We start from the raw sequence: 19,651 nt of genomic DNA on the forward strand, positions 1-19,651 counted from the left end.
GATTTCAGTGGGGGGGGGCGGGAAAGGAGCCGATGATCACGTGGAGGGGAAGGGGCTGATGATTGCAGTTGTGGGGAGGGGATTCGAAGTGAACGTTGGCGCTAATGAGAGGTGGACAGGGGAGCCCTTGAGGTTGCCATGGTGGGTTGGGGGAGGTTTATTGCAGCTGTGATCAAGGTGCCCTTTAAAGATGGCGCCCTGATCCCTGAGCAGCCGGGTTTTGCCAGCGTGTTTAAGCTCAGTACCCCCTCCATGACGGCAGGAATCACACTCCCTTGATTTTTTCGGCAGAGTGTGATAGAATCTGGGAAGAAATCCGACAGTTTCTCTGGAGAGAAACCTGCCAGTTTTCTCACCAGAAACAACACTGTCATTTCTTTGTAAGATTTTTGTAAATGTTTTCATGTTGCGTCAAGTGTAAAATGTATCTATCATTTAATGGGGCCACTGTCATTTCCTCGCAATTAAGTTATGAAAGATTTTTAATTAAAAGTTACATTACCACCTTTCTTAAATAGTAAAATGTCATGCATAATTAGACATGCAAATCCCACTAAATCAATTCATGTTGACTAATTCAACGATTATGGCTGAATTTCTGTAAAAAATTCTTAAATGATCACAAGTACATATCTGACCTTGATTTTAAAAATTGCTACACATTGAAAGTTTTTGTTTTCTTTTATTCCCCATTGGAAAGCTGAAACCCAATTCACATGAGGAAATCCTTTCTTGGTACACCAGTGAGAGTTTTGTGTATATTAGATGTATTAGAAGCAATTGTGAGGAATCTTTGTCAGTTTTTCCAACTAACTGCATCAATTATTTACTGTATACAAATGCACCCTACAATAATTCGTATGTTAGTTCTTCCTTTCCCTCTTGGAACTTTTGCATTTCTGTAATTTTTCAATATGAGAAATGTTGGAAGGAAGTTAATGCCTCCCTGAGCAGCTGTGGAAGCAGGAGAGGGCATTAAAGCAAGTGGAAGGGTAACGCGTGGGGACTCCATTGTCTCTCCGTCTCTGCCGCGATAACGTCTGGGGTAGGAAGGCTCCTGGATGGCCTTCCCACAATGGCAAATTGAGATTCCAGCAGCAGGTGAGGTGATCACCACGTGGTGATCCCGAAAAGTAAAGCTTGGCATGTTTACTTGTGAGTTCCTTGGGTAGGGGGAGGAGGGTTTGTTCCCTTGACGACCCCTCCCTCCTCCTTTCCCATGATCCCAACCCAGCAACTCTGCCATCCTGCCCTACCCACCTGTGTCACTGTTCTCTCACCGATCCTGGTGTCTGGTAGGTGCATTGCCATAAGCTACCACCATCCCACTGGTGGCACTGCCAATAGTGAAAAGCTGCTGGTCTCAATGCTCTCGGCAGTGGATTTCTGCCCCTAGGGTCCTTGATTCCAGCGAAAGCCTGCCACTGGTCACCTAAGTGCCTGATTGGCATTTAATATAGCAAACCTCCTCCTAAGGAGTGAATGTGGGGCTCTCCCAGCTCTTCAGTCAACAGAAAGGACCCCTGTCGCTTGCATTAAATTCCACTCCTTCTTTCTCACAGTCCAAGATAGAAATTGCATAATCAACTGATAAGAAGGTATTCATATTCCCTTTCCTTGTCATGATAAATTATTTATGGAGTAGTTTAAATAAACAGAAGAATAAAAAAAAACTGTATTTTTATTAACAGGTCATGGGGCAGAGAGCTAGAAAACAAAACTGCAAATATGCATTAAAATTACAAATTAAAGGAACATATTTCCTTTTTCATGTGTCAAAGCAGTTTTCAATGTCTATTATTATCGGAGCCAAGCATGAAGATGCTAAGCAATATATTAAGAAAATCCCCAGAGACATAAACATTTCTGTATTCTTGTGAGTGAGCAAGTGATGTAGCATGAAACATAGTTGCGAGGCTGAAAGGCTTAAGTAATGTATTAATAGACAGTATGTTTTGCATTGAAACATTTAACTGCTTGGAAACATTTTCAAAGTAAATGTAACTAAATTGTTTCACGGACTGCCTTTTACATAAATTGCATTAATGGAGTTCCTTGCACTATTAGAAAAGTCATGGAAAGAGAGACGCATGTGGGCAAAGATTTAAAATATTTACACGGTAGTTTTACATAGTATTTGAAAAACAGGAACAGACCATTCAACCCAGCAGGGTGTTGTCAGTGTTTATGTTCCATGTGATTTCATCAAAACTCACAAATTACTTTTAAACTAATGAAAGGCGGAGAATCAGATTAAGAAAATGTATAACTGTCCTGTTTTTTTACTGATAACATTAGAACTTATGCAAACAGTCCAGATATTCTGTATCTGAAACCATCGATATAATTTCTCCCATTGATCACTGGTTTTTTAATAAAGTTTTACCTTGATACTGTGATGTTGGTTTCCTGAGTATATTTTCCACCTTGTCGGAAAACACCACTAACAGAGCCCATACCTTTGCAGTATCCAGTACCTACAACCATTTCTTGATATCATATGGAGTGAATCGAATTGGCTGAATTCTGGTATCTGTGATGCTGGGGATGTCTGAAGGTGGTGAGATGGATCATCCACTCTGCACTTTTGGTTGAAGATTGCTGCAAATGCTTCAGTCTTGTATTTTGCACTGAAGTTCTGGATGCCTCCCTCATTTGAGGATATAGATATTCTCCTCCAGTTAGTTGTTTAATTGTGCACCATCATTCATGACTGGATGTGACAGGACTGCAGAGTTTAGATCTGATTCATTGGTTGTTGGATCACTTACCTTTATTTCATACTGCTACCACTGTTTGGCATGCAAATATTCCTGTGTTGCAGCTCCACCGAGTTGACACATCATGTTTACATGTCCCTGTTGCTGCTCCTGGCACGCCCTTTTACACTCTTCAGTGATCCAAGATTGATAGCCCATTTTAATGGCAATGGTAGAATGAAGGATATGCCATGAGATTACAGATTGTTGTTGACTACATGAGACTGTGGGCAACACAGTGATACAGTGGTTAGCACTACTGCCTCACAGCACCAGGGACCCTGGTATGATTCTTGGCTTGGGTCACTGTCTGTGTGGAGTTTGCACGTTCTCCCCGTGTCTGTGTGGGTTTCCTCTGGGTTACATAGAAACATAGAATCCCTACAGTGCAGAAGGAGGCCATTCAGCCCAATGAGTCTGAACCGACCACAATCCCACCCAGCTCCTATTCCTGTAACCCCACGTATTTACCCTGCTAATCCCCTGACACAAAGGGTCAATTTAGCATGGCCAAACAACCTAACCTGCACATCTTTGGACTGTGGGTGGAAACTGGAGCACCAAGAAGAAACCCACGTAGACACAGGGAGAATGTGCAAACTCTACACAGACAGTGACCCAAGGCCGGAATTGAACATGGATCCCTGGAGCTGTGAGGCAACAGTGCTAACCACTGTGCTACCATGCTGCCCATGGTTCTCCAGTTTCCTCCCACAGTCCTGGTTAGATATATTGACCAGGCTAAATTCACCCTCAGTGTACCTGAACAGGCGCTGAAGAGTGGTGACTAGGAGATTTTCATAGTAACTTCATGGCAGTGTTAATGTAAGCCTATTTGTGCCACTAATAAATAAACTAAGCAATTCTGATGCAGCTGCTGATGGCCCACAGAGCCTCATTGATATATAGTTTTGAGTTGCTTGATCTGTTTTAAATCTAACCCATTTAACAAGGTGGAATACTGTGTGCAGTATTGGTCCCCTTATTTGCGGAAGGATATATTGGCCTTGGAGGGAGTGCAGAGAAGGTTCACCAGGTTGATACCAGAGATGAGGGGTGTTGATTATGAGGAGAGACTGAGCAGATTGGGTTTGTACTCGTTGGAATTTAGAAGGCTGAGGGGGGATCTTATAGAGACCTATAAGATAATGAAGGGGCTGGATAAGGTAGAGGTGGAGAGATTCTTTCCACTTAGAAAGGAAACTAGAACTAGAGGGCACAGCCTCAAAATAAAGGGGGGTCAGTTTAGGACAGAGTTGAGGAGGAACTTCTTCTCTCAGAGGGTGGTGAATCTCTGGAATTCTCTGCCCACAGGAGTGGTGGAGGCTACCTCGTTGAATATGTTTAAATCACCGATAGATGGATTCCTGATCGGCAAGGGAATTAGGGGTTATAGGGATCAGGCGGGTAAGTGGAACTGATCCACTTCAGATCAGCCATGATCTTATTGAATGGCGGGGCAGGCTCGAGGGGCTAGATGGCCTACTCCTGCTCCTATTTCTTATGTTCTTATGGTAGTACCACACAGCATGATGGAGGGTATCCTCAAACTGAAGATGGGACTTTGTCTCCACAAGGATTGTGCAGTGGTCACTTCCTACTAATACTGTTGCTGTCATGGGCAGCTGTGTCCTCGAGGAATCGGCTACCTCAATCAGTGGTGGTGATAACTTAGTGATGGACATTGAAATTTCTCAGCAAAAATACATTCTCTGCCCTTGACACCCTCAATGCTTCCCCCAAATGGTCTTCAAGATGGAGTACTGCTGAGTGGTAATGAAAGGTGGTGACCAGCAGGAAGCTTCCTGACCCATGTTTAACCAGATGCATGAGACTTCATGGGGTTCACATTTGATGTTGAGGACTCCCAGGGAAACTCCCTCCTGACTATATACCATGGTACTGCCACCTCTTGTGGGTCTGTCCTGCCAGTGAGGCCGGACCTCTCCAGGGATGGTAATGCTGGTCTCTGGGACATGTCTATAAGGTATGATTCCAGCTGGATGTGTCATTGTCATTTCTGAAGTCTATGTCATTTCTGGTTTATGGTTGCCAAACCCTTCAGACCTTGTTGGGGTTTGATATTACTAAATGCCTTGCTAGGCCATTTCAGAGGTCATTTAAGAATCAACCACATTGCTGTGGGTCTGTAATCACGTGTAGGATGCCAGATTTCCATCCCTAAAGGACATTGGTGAATCGGTGAGTTTTAACAACTATCGACAATGGTTTTGTGGTCACCATTAGACTAGCTTTAAATTCCAGATTTATTAATTGAAGTTCAATTCCAATAGCTGCCACGGTGGGATTTGAACCCTTGTCCCTAAAGCATTAGTCAGGGCCTCTACCTTATCACTGTGATACCACCTGTATAATTTCAGAATAAAAGGGTCATCCATTTAAAATGGAGGTCAGAAGACATTTTTTCTCTCAGAGTCATCTCACCCCCAATTCTCACCCCCAAGAGCTGAGAAGGCTGGGGTTATTGAATATATTGAAAAGTTGAGATTGATTAAAAAAAAATTCTTTACTCGTTCATGAAATGTGAGCATCGCTTGCAGTGCCAGCATTTGCTGACCATCCCCAATTGCCCTTGAAAAGAGTGGCTTGCTAGACTATTTCAGAGAGTAGTTAAGAGTTAACCACATCACTGTGGATCAGGAGTCGCATGTAAGCCAGACAAGGTAAGGATGGCAAATTTTCTTCCCTCAAGGACATGACTGAATCAGATGGCTTTTACAACTACCAATGATAGTTTTACATTCATCATTACTGAAACTAGCTTTCAATTCCAAATTTGGTATTAATTGAATTTAATTTCCACCAGCTGCTGTGGTGGGATTTGAACCTGTACCCCCAAAGCATTAGCCTGAGCCTCTGGATTAATAGTGCAGTGACATTACCACCACACCATCATCTTCCCTAAACTGAACTAAAGAGGTTTCAAGGGTTATGGGGAATAGTCAAGAAAGTGGATTTGAGGCCAATATCAGATCAAATATGTTTTTATTGAGTAGCAGAGCAGACTTGAGGAGCTCAGTTAGAGTCAGAGAGATTTACAGCATGGAAACAGGCCCTTAGGCCCAACTTGTCCATGCCATTTTTTTTTTATCATTAAGCTAGTAACAATTGCCCACATTTGGCCCATATCCCTCTATACCAATCTTACCCATGTAACTGTTGAAATGCATTTTAAAAGACAAAATTGTACCAGCCTCCACTACTATCTCTGGCAGCTCATTTCAGACACTCACCACCCTCTGTCTGAAAACATTGCCCCTATGGACTCTTTTGTATCTCTCCCCTCTCACCTTTAACCTATGCCCTCTAGTTTTAGATTCCCCTACTTTTGGGAAAAGATGTTATGGACCTCTATAAGATCACCCCTACGCCTCCTATGCTCCAGGGAAAAAAGTCCCAGTCTATCCAGTCTCTCCTTATAACTCAAACAATCAAGCCCTGGTAGCATCCTAGTAAATCTTTTCTGCACTCTTTCTAGTTTAATAATATCTTTTCTATAATAGGGTGACCAGAACTGTACACAGTATTCCAAGTATGGCCTTACCAACGTCTTGTACAACTTCAACAAGATGCTCCAACTCCTGTATTCAATGTTCTGACTAATGAAACCAAGCATGTTGAATGCCTTCTTCACAACCTTGTCCACCTGTGACTCCACTTTCAAGGAGCTATGAACCTGTATCTCTAGATCACTTTGCTCTATATCTCTCTCCAATGCCCTATCATTAATTGAGTAAGTCCTGCCCCTGGTTCAACCTACCAAAATGCATCACCTTACATTTATCTAAATTAAACTCCATCTGCCATTCGCCAGCCCACTGGCCCAATTGATCAAGGTCCCGTTGCAATCCTAGATAATTTTTTTCACTGTCATGGGTTACATGGGTAAGATTGGTACAGAGGTATTGAGACTAGCTTAATGGTAAAAACTGGGCAGTCATGGACAAGTTGAGCCAAAGGGCCTATTTCCATGCCATCAATCTTGGTGTCATCTGCAAACTTACGAACATGCCTCCTAAATTCTCATCCAAATCAATAACATAAATGACAAATAACAGTGGGCCCAGCACTGATCCTTGAGGCACACCGCTGGTCACAGGCCTTCAGTTCGAAAAACAACCCTCTATAATCACCCTCTGTCTCCTGTCATCAAGACAATTTTGTATCCGAATCTACTTCATCTTGGATCCCATGAGATTTAACCTTATGCAAGAACAGGGAGTTGCCCACCCCTGCTCCTATTTCATAAGAAATAGGAGCAAATTACTGCGATGCTGGAATCTGAAACCAAAAGAGAAAATGCTGGAAAATCTCAGCAGGTCTGGCAGCATCGGTAAAGAGAGAAAAGAGCTGGCGTTTCGAGTCCAGATGACCCTTTGTCAAAGCTAAAAGGCATAGAAAGTGGGAGATATTTATACTGCAGGGTGAGGGAATGAATGATGAGTCATAGCCATAGACACCAGGGGAAAAGACTGCTAATAGCTGTCCACAGAGAGAATAAAGGGTGTGAATGGCCAAATGGTAGAGAAGCTAAAATGAGAGGGTAAGCTGTGACAGATGAAGATGTTGGAGCGAGGGGGGTGGGGAAATGGATGGGACAGAGGTAAAATTTAGAAAAGGGGAAGCAAAGGGGGAGAAAAGGTAAGGGAAGTGGGATAAAATAGGGGGAAAGAGTTGGGGGGAGAAGAAAAATGAAGAAAGTCAATAAAGAAATAAAAGGTAGAGAACAGGAAAAAATAAAATAGAATGAAAACAAAGGGGTCGAGGTGGGGTAGAGCAAATCTTCTGAAGTTATTGAATTTGATGTTGAGACCAGAAGGCTGTAAAGTGCCTGGAGGGAAGATGAGATGCTGTTCCTCCAGTTTGCGTTGAGCTTCTCTGGAACACTGGAACTGGAACCCTATTTCTTATGTTCTTATGTTATTCTGAGAGCAGTCCTGGATATGAAAGCACTTAAGCAAATTGCAGGACCTAATGGATTAGTTTTATGGTATTAATATACACTGCTTATGATTTTACAAAATTACCTAGATTTTAGAGTGGTCCCAGAGGATTAGAAGTTAACGAATATAACACTGCTATTCAAAAAAAAGAGAGATAATGGAACTACTGACCAATGAATCTAATATAAATCATCGGGAAAATGCTGGAACCTATTAAGAAATTCTTATTAGTGCACTTAGAAAATCATTGTATGATGAGACAAAATCAGCACGGATTATTGAAAGGAAATTGTGTTTGATAAATGTATTAGAGCTTTCTGAGGATGTAACTAATAGGGTAGATTAAGGGGAGCCAATAGATATAGGACATTTGGATTTCCAAAAGGCATTGGATAACTTGCCATACAAGAGATTAATAGGCAAGTTAAAGCAACATGGAGCTGGGTAGTATATTAACACAGGATGGAGGATTGGTTAATGGACAGGAAGTGGACAATAGGGATAAACTGGGCATTTTCATGTTGGCAGGCAATGACTAGTGGAGAGCCGCAAGGTTGAGTACGGGGCACCAGTTATTCACAATCTATTTCAATAACTTCACTGAAGGAACGGAAAGCAGTATATCCAAGTTTGTTGATGATACCAAGTTAGATGAGAATGTAAGCTGCGAAGAGGATATAAAAAGAAACTGCAAAGAGATAAAGGCAGGTTAAGTAAGTGGACAACTAGGTGGAAAACAGACACTCTATGAGATTCTTCACTTTTGTAGTAAGAATGGAAAAGCAAAGCAATTTTTAAAAGGAATGAAACATCTAAATGTTGATGACCAGGGGGACTTGAGTGTACATCTACAAGGAACACAGAATGCTGGCATCCGGGCGCAGTATTTAATTAAAGAGGCAAATGTTGTGTTGGCCTTTATTACAAGGGCATTGATGAACATGAATAAGAAAGTCTTGCTTCAATTGTATAGGGCTTTGCCTAGAGCACTGTATGTAGTTTTGGTCTCCATATCTGGGGAAGGAATTGGTTGCATTGCAAGCAATATAGCTAAAGTTCACTAGATTGATTACTGAGATGAGAGGGCACTCACAATTCTGAAAAGGCTTGACAGGGTTGTTTTCTCTGGTTGGGGGATCTAAAATATGGGGCACATCCTCAGGACAAAGCATTGATTACTTAGAACTGAGAAAAATGTCTTCAATAAGAGGGTTGTGAATCTTTGGAATTCTCTACCCCAGAGTGTTGTAGATGCTGCATCATTCATTATATTCAAGGATGGGATAAACAGAATTTTGATCTCTCTCTCAAAGAATCAAGGACATGAGGAGTGGATAGAAAGTGGTGATTACTGATAGCAAACTCACCATAGAGCATATCTTTGGGGATGTGGCCATCATCCATTCAGCTGTGACCATTTGGCTGGGTCCATGTGACCTGGCCAACAGAATTGCCATTGACTCAAGAGGGCAAACCTGCTAGGAATCCCTGCACACTGGTCTGCTTCCATATTCAACACTCTGCCTTGCCAGGAGAGGCACAGTATCCATCTGCAACAGCAGAGATGGAAGCTATTCAGCTGCTTTTCTTGGCTTGCATGAGCTTTCCATGCCTTAGTACTGTAAGGGTGGGTACTGTGGACACAAGCCTCGTAGACATGGAGCTTTGTGTTTTTGGTTAGTTTGCTGTTGGTCCACATTTGACTTTGCAACTTTGACATGATCACTGTGGCCTTGGCAATCCAGTGCTGATTGTGGCATCAGGGGACAATTTGCTGGTAATTGTTGATCCAAGGAATGTGAAGATGCTGATGACCTCCAGAGTGAGGTTGTCAATGTTGATGGAAGGCGAAGTCTCTACATCCTGGCCCACAACTCTGGTCTTCTTCACACGGATTGTCAATCCAATTTCTTACCCAGCCCAGTAGAACTGATCTACAAGCTGTTGCAAGTGATCTTCAGTATGGGATGCCGGCATGGTGTCATCAGCAAACAGCAACTCATGGACTAGGACGTTACAAACGTTGGTCTTTTTGCACAATCTTGGCAAGGTAAACAGTTTGTCATCTGTTCTGGCATGCAGCTACACACCCTCATTTGAATCACCAAAAGTGTAGAATAACAGCATGGAGAAAAATAGAAAAACGAAGAGAGGCATCATAAAACAATGGGTGATATTCTAAAAGGGGCCCAGGAACAGAGGCAGGTGGGCTCCAATTTTTAAGGGTAGCCGGACAGGTTACAAAAACGATTGAAAAGGTACATTGTATACTGGGACATTATAAACAGAGGCACAGAGCATAAAAACAAGGAAGTTATTATGAACCTTTAGCAAACATTGGTTTGGCCTCCACTCTGGGCATCGCACTTTCCAAATGATGTGAAGGTTTTAAAGAGGAGGCAGAGAAGATTTACAAGAATGGTTCCAGGAATGAGATTTTGCAGTTACGTTGATATATTGAAGAAGCTGGGGATATTCTCTATGGAGAAAAGAAAGATGAGAGAAAAGTTGATAGAAGTGTCCAAATTTATAAGAGGATAGAGGAGATAGCGAGAAACTGTTCCCATTGGGGGATGGGTCAAGAGAACACAGTTTCATGGTGATTGTGAAAAAAAACAAAAGACGACATAGAACATTTTTGTTCTGCAAGTGGTTAGGATCTGGTGCGCACTGGCTGAATGTGTGGCACAGGTAGATTCAGTCATAGCTTTCAAAAGAAATTGGATAAGCGCCTGATGTTAAAATTGTTGCAGGGTCACAGGGAAAGAATGGGGCTAGCTGATTTTCTCAAGCCAGTATGGACACCAAGGACTGAATGGTCTCTTTCTGTTGTAAGGAGTCTAACAACACCAGGTTAAAGTCCAACAGGTTTATTTGGTAGCAAATGCCACTAACTTTCGGAGTGCTGCTCCTTCATCAGGTGAGTGGGAGATCTGCTCACAAACAGCAAACAGGGCATATAAAGACACAAACTTAATTTACAGAATAATGAATAATGATGGGAATGCGAGACTTTACAACTAATCAAGTCTTAAAGGTACAGACAATGTGAGTGGAGAGAGCATTAAGCACAGGTTAAAGGGATGTGTATTGTCTCCGAAAGCTAGTGGCATTTGCTACCAAATAAACCTGTTGGACTTTAACTTGGTGTTGTTAGACTCCGTACTGTGTTTACCCCAGTCCAACAGCGGCATCTCCGCATCATCTATTTCTGTTGTGCCATTATTCTATGATTCTTAAAGGGGAGGGGGGGAACTATGTCATTCAATGGAAGTACACAGTTTAGTATTTTAAATAATCCAAATTAAAAACATTCTCGATTATATGTGCCTTTTTCAGATACATTCAGAAACCACAAAGTGTCCAGGAACAGGAAGATCCATACTTGATGCCTAGTTTGTGTTCAGTTAGTCAAGACAGTGGAGGGAATACTGCAATTAGCCCTAACATTGTTAGGCGAGGGAAGAAGATTAAAACAAACCAATCAGCCAGTAACCCAATTATAGAACCATAGAAAATAGAAGCAGGAGTCGGCCATTCGGCCCTTCGAGCCTGCTCCGCCATTCATTATGATCATGGCTGATCATCAAAATCAATATCCTGATCCCGCCTTCCCCCCACGTCCCTTGATCCCTTTAGCCCCAAGAGCTATATCAAACTTCTTCTTGGATAAAGCCATGTGTATGGAGAGCAGGTAAAGACATATTCTGGGTTCTGTTGTGATGTGCTTTCATGGTTGAATAATCTCCCATGGTCACCATCCATTCACTAATGGAGAATGAAAGGGTACAAAGGTGAAGCACTAGAGGGCTATGAATGTCAGCACAATGAAACTTTTGCATGAATCACTGAGTTCAAAGGAAGAGGAAAGAATTGAATAAAGAAAAACAAGTTACCCAAAAATAACTTACCACATCACCAAATTTTAAAAATCTCTTGTCAAGCTGTGTAATTGTCTACTTAACTCTATATCATTAAGAAAGCTAGCCACAAAATTGGATAACTCCCAAAAAAATGGGTACGGGGACCATGATGTACAATTAACCCGCACCCACTACTTCCGATGCCAGTGGAATGTAAACCTTCTGCAGCCTGCTAATTTAAATGATTGTAGGATGCAGCCAGCATGAAGCACACTGCTGAGTGGTTACAACTCCCAGTAGGGGGTAGGGGTGCAAAATCATGAAAGATCAGCAAAAGGTCAAGCAATCCTTCATTATGTAAAACCAGCTTGCCCCTCTTAAAGGGGAGATGCATTTTGGCTGGAGCAGAATCTAGAAGTCATTGTAAAAATGGTTTTGACCTGGGAAAGATGCAAAAATAGTACACATCAGGTCATGTACCAACCAACTCAAGAACAGTTTCTTCCCTGCTGCCATCAGAGAGTCCAACAGGTTTATTTGGTAGCAAAAGCCACACAAGCTTTCGGAGCTGCAAGCCCCTTCTTCAGGTCCAAAAGCTTGTGTGGCTTTTGCTACCAAATAAACCTGTTGGACTTTAACCTGGTGTTGTTAAACTTCTTACTGTGTTTACCCCAGTCCAACGCCGGCATCTCCACATCATGGCCATCAGATAGTGCAGGCCTGAGATTCTCTACCTCTGCGCGAGAGACCTCCATTTTGGAGTGAGCAAACATAAGAGATGTTGGCCAGAATTCTCCAGCCATTCATGCCCTGCCGCCACTGCCAACGAGAACAGAGAGTTTGACATTTAGGCAAATCACCATTCACTGCAGCGGGACCGGAGAATCCCAGCTGTGGGTGAGGTCGGAGAATCCAGCCCATTGTCCATCCACAGGGAGCCAGGAGTTCCTCCATCATCTCTGCAGGAACAGTAGGAGCAGATATTTGTGGTGGTCAGTGCCAGGAATCTGGCTGCAAGGACATGAACACAGTGCTTGCAACAAGTTCAATATGGCCTCACATGAGTGGTCAATGTCAGTGAACGTACCTTCACATACCCTTTCCCAGCAACTATGACATTGGCCTTACATATTGCTCAAGAGAAGACAGGGAATAAAGGAATGCACTGAGGTGGTTAATTGATATTAGTGTGCAACGTGGCATAGTTTAATTCATAAATTTGGTTTGGAATGTTTATTTTGATTTTTTTTGCATTGTGGCCAAATGCAGACTGTAATAGTCAGTGACAGTGAGAAAGTGAATGGAGAACTGGGGTTGTGTTTGCGGGATTCGTACTCCAATCACATTGATCATGGACAGCATGGACAGAAAGGGCCTCCTCCTCCTCCTCCTCTTCATCCTTCTCCTCCTTCCTCCTCAGCTAGTCACATCACACCTGATAGCAAGGGTTGTGCCCTCATGATGACAAGATTGTGCAGCGGAGAACAGACATACAGCAAACCTTGCCAAGAACTCCGGAGCGGTCCAAGCAGAAGAATCATTGTTTAAATATACCAATGGTCTGCTCTGTCGTAATTAGTGTTGTTACGGACATGGAAGAGAGGTAAACTGAGCTCCTTCATTTTTCTTACTGTCCATCCAATGGGCAGAGCTGGGAATTCTAGTACTATTCACTCTAAATATTTTGGTGCAAGTTGGAATCTAGGCCCCTGTGAGAACTTTTGGACACTGGGAGGTATTCAGCACAAGTGGGCTCTGCCCCAAACTCTGCTGCCTCCTCTGGCCTTCGGCAACTAAAATGTGTAATTTCTATGCCAAAAGCAAGGCAGAATTTCCAGGTTCAGGGGACCAGTTTGTCTCCAAAACGGCAGCCAGGCACACATTTCTGATGCTAGCCGTAGAGTAGGCAGCTCATGGTGTGAATCAATGGATAATACTGATTTTGATGCCAAAACAGCTATTTTGGAGCTTTAATGATAATTGCAGATTGCATTTCAATAAAGATGTGATTATATTTATTTATTCATTTTCGATCATGATGGACTAGCCCCGTGGTGCTATAAAACATTGTATATATTAGTGTAAGCTATCATTGGTATATTTTGTTCTTGGTATATAGGTGTTTTAATGAAGCTTTCAAAATGTTGTTCTTTTTTCTTCAAGCGCACATTTTATGTAACCCATGCAAGGAATGGGTCTGATGGGATTATAAGCATTTTCTTACGTTATTCTTTCATTAATTTACATGTTCCCATGAGTATTCCCTTAATCATCCTCACTTAAACCTTATATCATTAACATTCTTTCATAAAGAACCTTGGTTTCACTAACTCCCTTCTGTGTGTACTTTGAATAATATTGACACATCCATGCCATTTTATAATTAGGTAGAAATTATTGGATCAAATTTACAGTGTAAGAGTGAGTCAATAATCTGAAAGACTACAGCACAATATATTCCATTGATATTAGTAATTAATTTATAATGGACTAAACTACGCAAGAGAAAGCTGGCTTGGCAGCTATCAATCTCAGGCATCACCTTCCCCGAGAGATTCACGTAATCATGCATTCCACAATGGTCTAAATTAACTTTGTAATTCATTCTTAAAATAGGAATATCAAAGGGAAGCAAGAGCAGTGTAATTCATTAATTTACACACTTTCACAATTCTTTTGTCATAGGGATGCATTTTTCACCTTGATGCCTATTCAGAAGCTAGGGAAAAAACAACACAAAGCAAAGATAGCATTTTCACCTCATGACATGGTCTTATAACCCATGTTTCTGAATATGTAAATTACAGATAGTTCCTAAAATGTTCATGTAATGGCTGTGATAAAGACTCCCTATTAAACGTTAGCCACAAGAAATGAACTTACTAAGTAGGAGATAAAGGATAATAATTTACAGTTTGGTGATTTAGACTCCCAGGAGTGTCTCCTCTCAGATCCTTTGAGACAGGATGACAGACAGAGACTGCTGTGAACTGACTACGCTCCACGACCCATCAGCATTCATCGCTGGGTTATTAAAATGCACTTGGGCTTGCAACAGCATTAATAGCTCAATGCTGAAAGTTCAGCTGATTTTTTAAACCTCGCAAGGGACCATGAAATCCTGTCCTCCTCTGGTGAGGTTACTCTGAACACCTGTAACTGATGTCTGTCTCCTCACTTGCGACAGAGAAACAAGAGAATGGGGAGGGAGACAGCCAAGACTTGCTGAAGTGAAAAATCGAAAAATCACATATGGTTTCCAGGGGTTCTTTTACTGCCAATTAAACTAATCACTTGAACTTTTAGTCTTGTAATTGCTATCTTCTTCAAATTCAGCACTGTTTGGGAAGATGGGCCCTGCTGTGACCTGATGTTAGAGCATTATAGCTGTTGTCACTTTTAATGTTCTTCAAGGATTTCAGAGTTATTCGCTCATGCTGCTTAAAAATATCAGCTAGACTTACGGTCGTAGCAATACTCTCGGGGTTTTGACAGCTGAGCTAGGATTTTTATTTTTCGAATCCCTGACCAACTGCAAACATGCAGATGTTTTGACGCTGCACAAAGCCTCCTCGTGTACAGTGCCACTTTTAGGACTTCAAACAAGTTCCATTTCTCTCAGCCTCTAGTTTTCCTTCCATTTTCCGTCGTGAAGCAGTTTATAAATGCCAGCAGTGCTTGAGCACTTTATCCCTAACCAACATCAGGAGGAGTGAGTCTAGAAATGATTCAAAGCAATGCTTTAACTGTGATGATAATATGGTTGATCTCAATGCAATGCTCATACATGTGCACCTTGCAGCAGGAGTTCCAATGACGTATAAAATACTATTATGGTCAAGAATATTTTTTATTCATTCGTGGAGCATAGGCGTCGCTGGCTGGCCAGCATTTATTGCCCATCCCTAGTTGCCCTTGACAAGGTAGTGGTGAGAAATATGATTGACAGAATTAAACTGAGCCCAGTTCATGCAATATTTTGTATGAGTTCTGATAGTGCATTAGAAATCTATCTGCAGCCAAACAGGAACACTAAATCTGGGATTGTGTTTGCTGGCTGCATGGGCTAATGTGCTGTCGGCGCGGAGTGCTGGCCCCATGAATATCACAAACTGGGCCCTCCACTTAATTTTGATGTGCTCCTGAGCACGGGGAATAGGAACAGAAAACCAAGCCTTCATGCCAATCAGTTCTGGAGGTGTGCACTAGCTGTGTGAAAGCATCCAATAAGAGTAGGCAGTGAGGGTTGTGGAAAGGTTACCTTATTTAGAAGCAAGTCCTTGGGGGTCCCCTATGAAGCACAATCAGTCTGCTCTGCAATGGAACCAAAAATTAACCATCTTTTAAAGCAAAGATCCAAGCCATTCGGTTGGACGTTAACGAGTAAGTGAATAGTTTTGGCTCCTTTATCTAAGGAAAGATCGACCGGCATTGGGGGCAGTTCAGAGCAAGTTGTCTAGGTTGATCCTGTGTATGGAGGGATTTTCTTATCAGCAGAGGTTGAGTAGGTTGGGCCTGTACTAATTGGAGTTTAGAAGCATAAGAGGCAAGCTCATTGAGACATATAGGATTCTCAGGGGCTTGACAGTGTAGATGCTGAGAGGTTGTTTCCCCTTGTGGGGGACTCTAGGACCAGAGAGCATAATCCCAGAGTAAGGGGTCACCCATTTAAGATAGAAGTGAGAAGGCAATTTTTCTCTGAGGTAGTGAATCTGTGGAATTCTTTACCACAGAGGACTCTAGAGGCTGAGTGAGTTGTTAAGTATGTTTAAGGCTTAGATAGACAGATTTGTAATCAGTAAGGGATTCAAGGGTTATGGGGATAAGGAATTGAGGATTACCATATCAGATCAGTCATGATCTCATTGAATGGCAGAGCAGATTTGATGGGCCGAATGGCCTACTTCTGCTCCTACATCTTAAGGTCCTATGCAATCTTCAAGATTTGTTGTACCTGGGAGAAAATGCATAAAATGTTTCGTTGGCATCAAGAGAATTGGCATCAGAAGAAGTGCCAAGGTAAGTTTACCCACATTCTTCCTCTACATCCAAAGGCGACATGAACAAATCTAAATATTTATCTCTTGCATCCTGCAAAGCACTATACAAAGCACACAAAGAACATTTACCCACTTCACATCATGCTTCCAAACAACAGCAGATATAAGGCAGAATTGCAACGGGACACACAACAGTGCAATTCAAAATGCAGCTTGCAAGATTATCACCAGCAGAAACAGTATGAATGTTACTTTGTCATAGGGTTGGAAATGAGCTGGGCACAAGCTTGCCTTTTAAGATACTCATGCAATTGCTAATCTCTTCCTATGCCTATATTGACAACACATAGTTAGTGACAGAGGATCAGGGATGGCAGTGGACCAGTTGGGAAAAGGCAAGTGAATGGCATCCGTCTTGTTTGGAGAGTCAGTGCAAACATGATGGGCCAAATGGCCTCCTTCTACGCCTGCAATGATTCTGTGATACTGAAGCATAGAGACCAGGAAGAGGAGATAGCAATTTATCTTTTTGGCCATGATTTCTTCCAGGGCTTTAGCCTCTTCCATATGTGCCACACTTTTAATTGGGGGGGCATGGGAGGGGACAGGACGGAGGGCTGGGAAGGGTCGGGGGCATGGGAAGGGGCAGGGTGAGGAACATGGGAGGGAGCAGAGTTGGGGGACAAGGTGGGGGTCCTGAGAGGCGGAAGAGTGGGGGGAGGTGCGGCTTGGGAAGGGGTGGGGGTTGGGAGGCATGACTAGTGCTGTGTGGGGGCTGTACAGGCATGGGAAGAGTGGGGGCATAGGTAGGGGCAGGGGCTGTATGGTCAGGGTCTGGGGGCATGGGAATGACTAGGTGGGGGGTGTATGGGCAGGGTGGGGTGGCACGGGAAGGGGCAGGGTGGGTGGCACGGGAAGGGGCAGGGTTTTGGGGGCCAGCGAAGGGGGCAGCACGGTGGCACAGTGGTTAGCACTGCTGCCTCACAGCTCCAGAAACCTGGGCTCGATTCCTGTCTGTGTGGAGTTTGCACTTTCTCCCCGTGTCTGTGTGGGTTTCCTCGGCATGCTCCGGTTTCCTCCTACACTCCAAAGATGTGCGGGTTAGATGCATTGGCCATGTTAAACTGTCCGTTAGTGTCCTGGGATGCGTAAGTTAGAGGGATTATTAGGGTTTATGTGGGGTTACGGGTGGGATTGGTGTTGGTGCACTCGATAGGCCAAATGGCCTCCTTTTGCACTGTCGAGTTTCTATAATCTCTGTCCCTATCCCTGAATTTGGAGTTGGAACATTGCTGTCCTACTGGAGTAGTCTGTCCAATTCTAGGGACCACACTTCAGGGAAGATGTAGAAGGCATTAGAGAGAGTGCATAAAAGATTCATAAGAATGATTTCAAGGGTTGGAACTTCAGTTAGGTGCATAGATTGGAGAAGCCAAGGCTGTTCATCCTGGAGAAGAGACAATTAAGAGGAGATTTGGTTGAGGTGTTCAAAACCATGAGGGGCTAGGGCAGAGTAGCTAGGGAGAAACTGTTCCTATTGGTGGATGGATCAAGGACCAGAGGAAACCAATTTAAGGTGGTTGGCAAAAGAAGCAACGCCAACGTGAGGAAAAACATTTTACTCAGCAGGGGGTTAAGATCTGCAATGCACTGCCTAAGAGTGTGGTAGAGATAGATACAATCATGGCTTTTATAAGGGAATTGGATAATTATCTGAAAAGGAAAAGGACTGCAGGGCTACTGGGGAAATAGACAGGGGAGTGTGTGATGATATTGTGCTATAATTTATATTTAAGCAGGACTGCTTTAAGATTCCGTGATTTTTTACATGGAGTCAGTATATCTGGAGGGAATGCAGCAGATGCTGGAAAGCAGCATAATTACTCATTTTAACCCTGTAGTGCTAACTTAGAATGAAGCTAATTGCTTTTTGTTTGTAACTAGAGAGGACCCCTGGAGTTTTTTGATGAAAGTAATGGAAGGTTGGTTAGGTATAAAGGGTCATATAGTCATGTGATACTAGAAGTGGGAGGAGCTAGGTTTGCAGCAGGAAAACAGTTTACTTTTCTGTGTTCAGTTGCTGCAGAGGGCAGTTTAAATATAAAAGCCAACAAACTGCTCTTTATGTCTCTGGAAAGTCTCTCTGAAACCTTCACCGCTGTTACCACCATTTAAAGCAAGTGTGCCTGAGTTTGCTAACTGTATTTAATGTGGGGTTTCAGTCTATGGGAAGACTGTTGCTTACTTGAAACTGAAATAGTGACAAATTAGAAATTAACAGTCGTTTCCTTTCATGTTTAAAGATTGTTCAATGTTTAATAGTTAAACTGTTTCATTTTGTTAGAGTTATACCTACATGTGTTATGAATATAGCCTGTTTTGACAAAAAGGCTCCCTAATTTGTCAGTGGAATCACTCCTGAGGCAAAGCATACTTTCCTCATATTTATGCCAGAATAGGAAAATTGCTGGGATCTAGTCTGACTTCATAGTATACCGTGGGGTTTGCGTCCAGCACCCTAACAGGTTGGATTAGGCGAGTTGCATTTGTAGGGAGCCAAGATGGACATGATAGGACAAATGGTCTTCTTTGTGCTATAACCGTGCCATGATTGCTGGTGGGGCTCTCAGTTTGTGTTCATAGAATCACAGAATCCCTCCAGTACAGAAGGAGGCCCTTTGGCCCATCAAACCTGCACTGACAACAATCCCACCCATCCCTGTCCCCGTAACTCCACATATTTACCTTGCTAGTCCCCCTGACACTAAGGGGCAATTTTTTAGCATGGCCAATTCACCCAACCCGCACATCTTTGGACAGTGAGAGGAAACCGGGGCACCCGGAGGCAACCCACGCAGATATGGGGGGGAACGTGTAAACTCCACACAGACAGTCACCTGAGGCTGGAATCAACCCCGGGTCCCTGGCGCTGTGAGGCAGCAGTGCTAACCACTGTGTCACCACTGTTCCGCCCACTGATGTTCAAATAAGTCAACTAAGCTGGTTCATGATGGGATCAGTGTGTACTGATGTGGGTTACTAATAGTCCCTCCTGGCCAGACATC

This window comes from Mustelus asterias, chromosome 14 (genome assembly GCF_964213995.1).
Source record: "Mustelus asterias chromosome 14, sMusAst1.hap1.1, whole genome shotgun sequence".
NCBI lineage: Eukaryota > Metazoa > Chordata > Chondrichthyes > Carcharhiniformes > Triakidae > Mustelus > Mustelus asterias.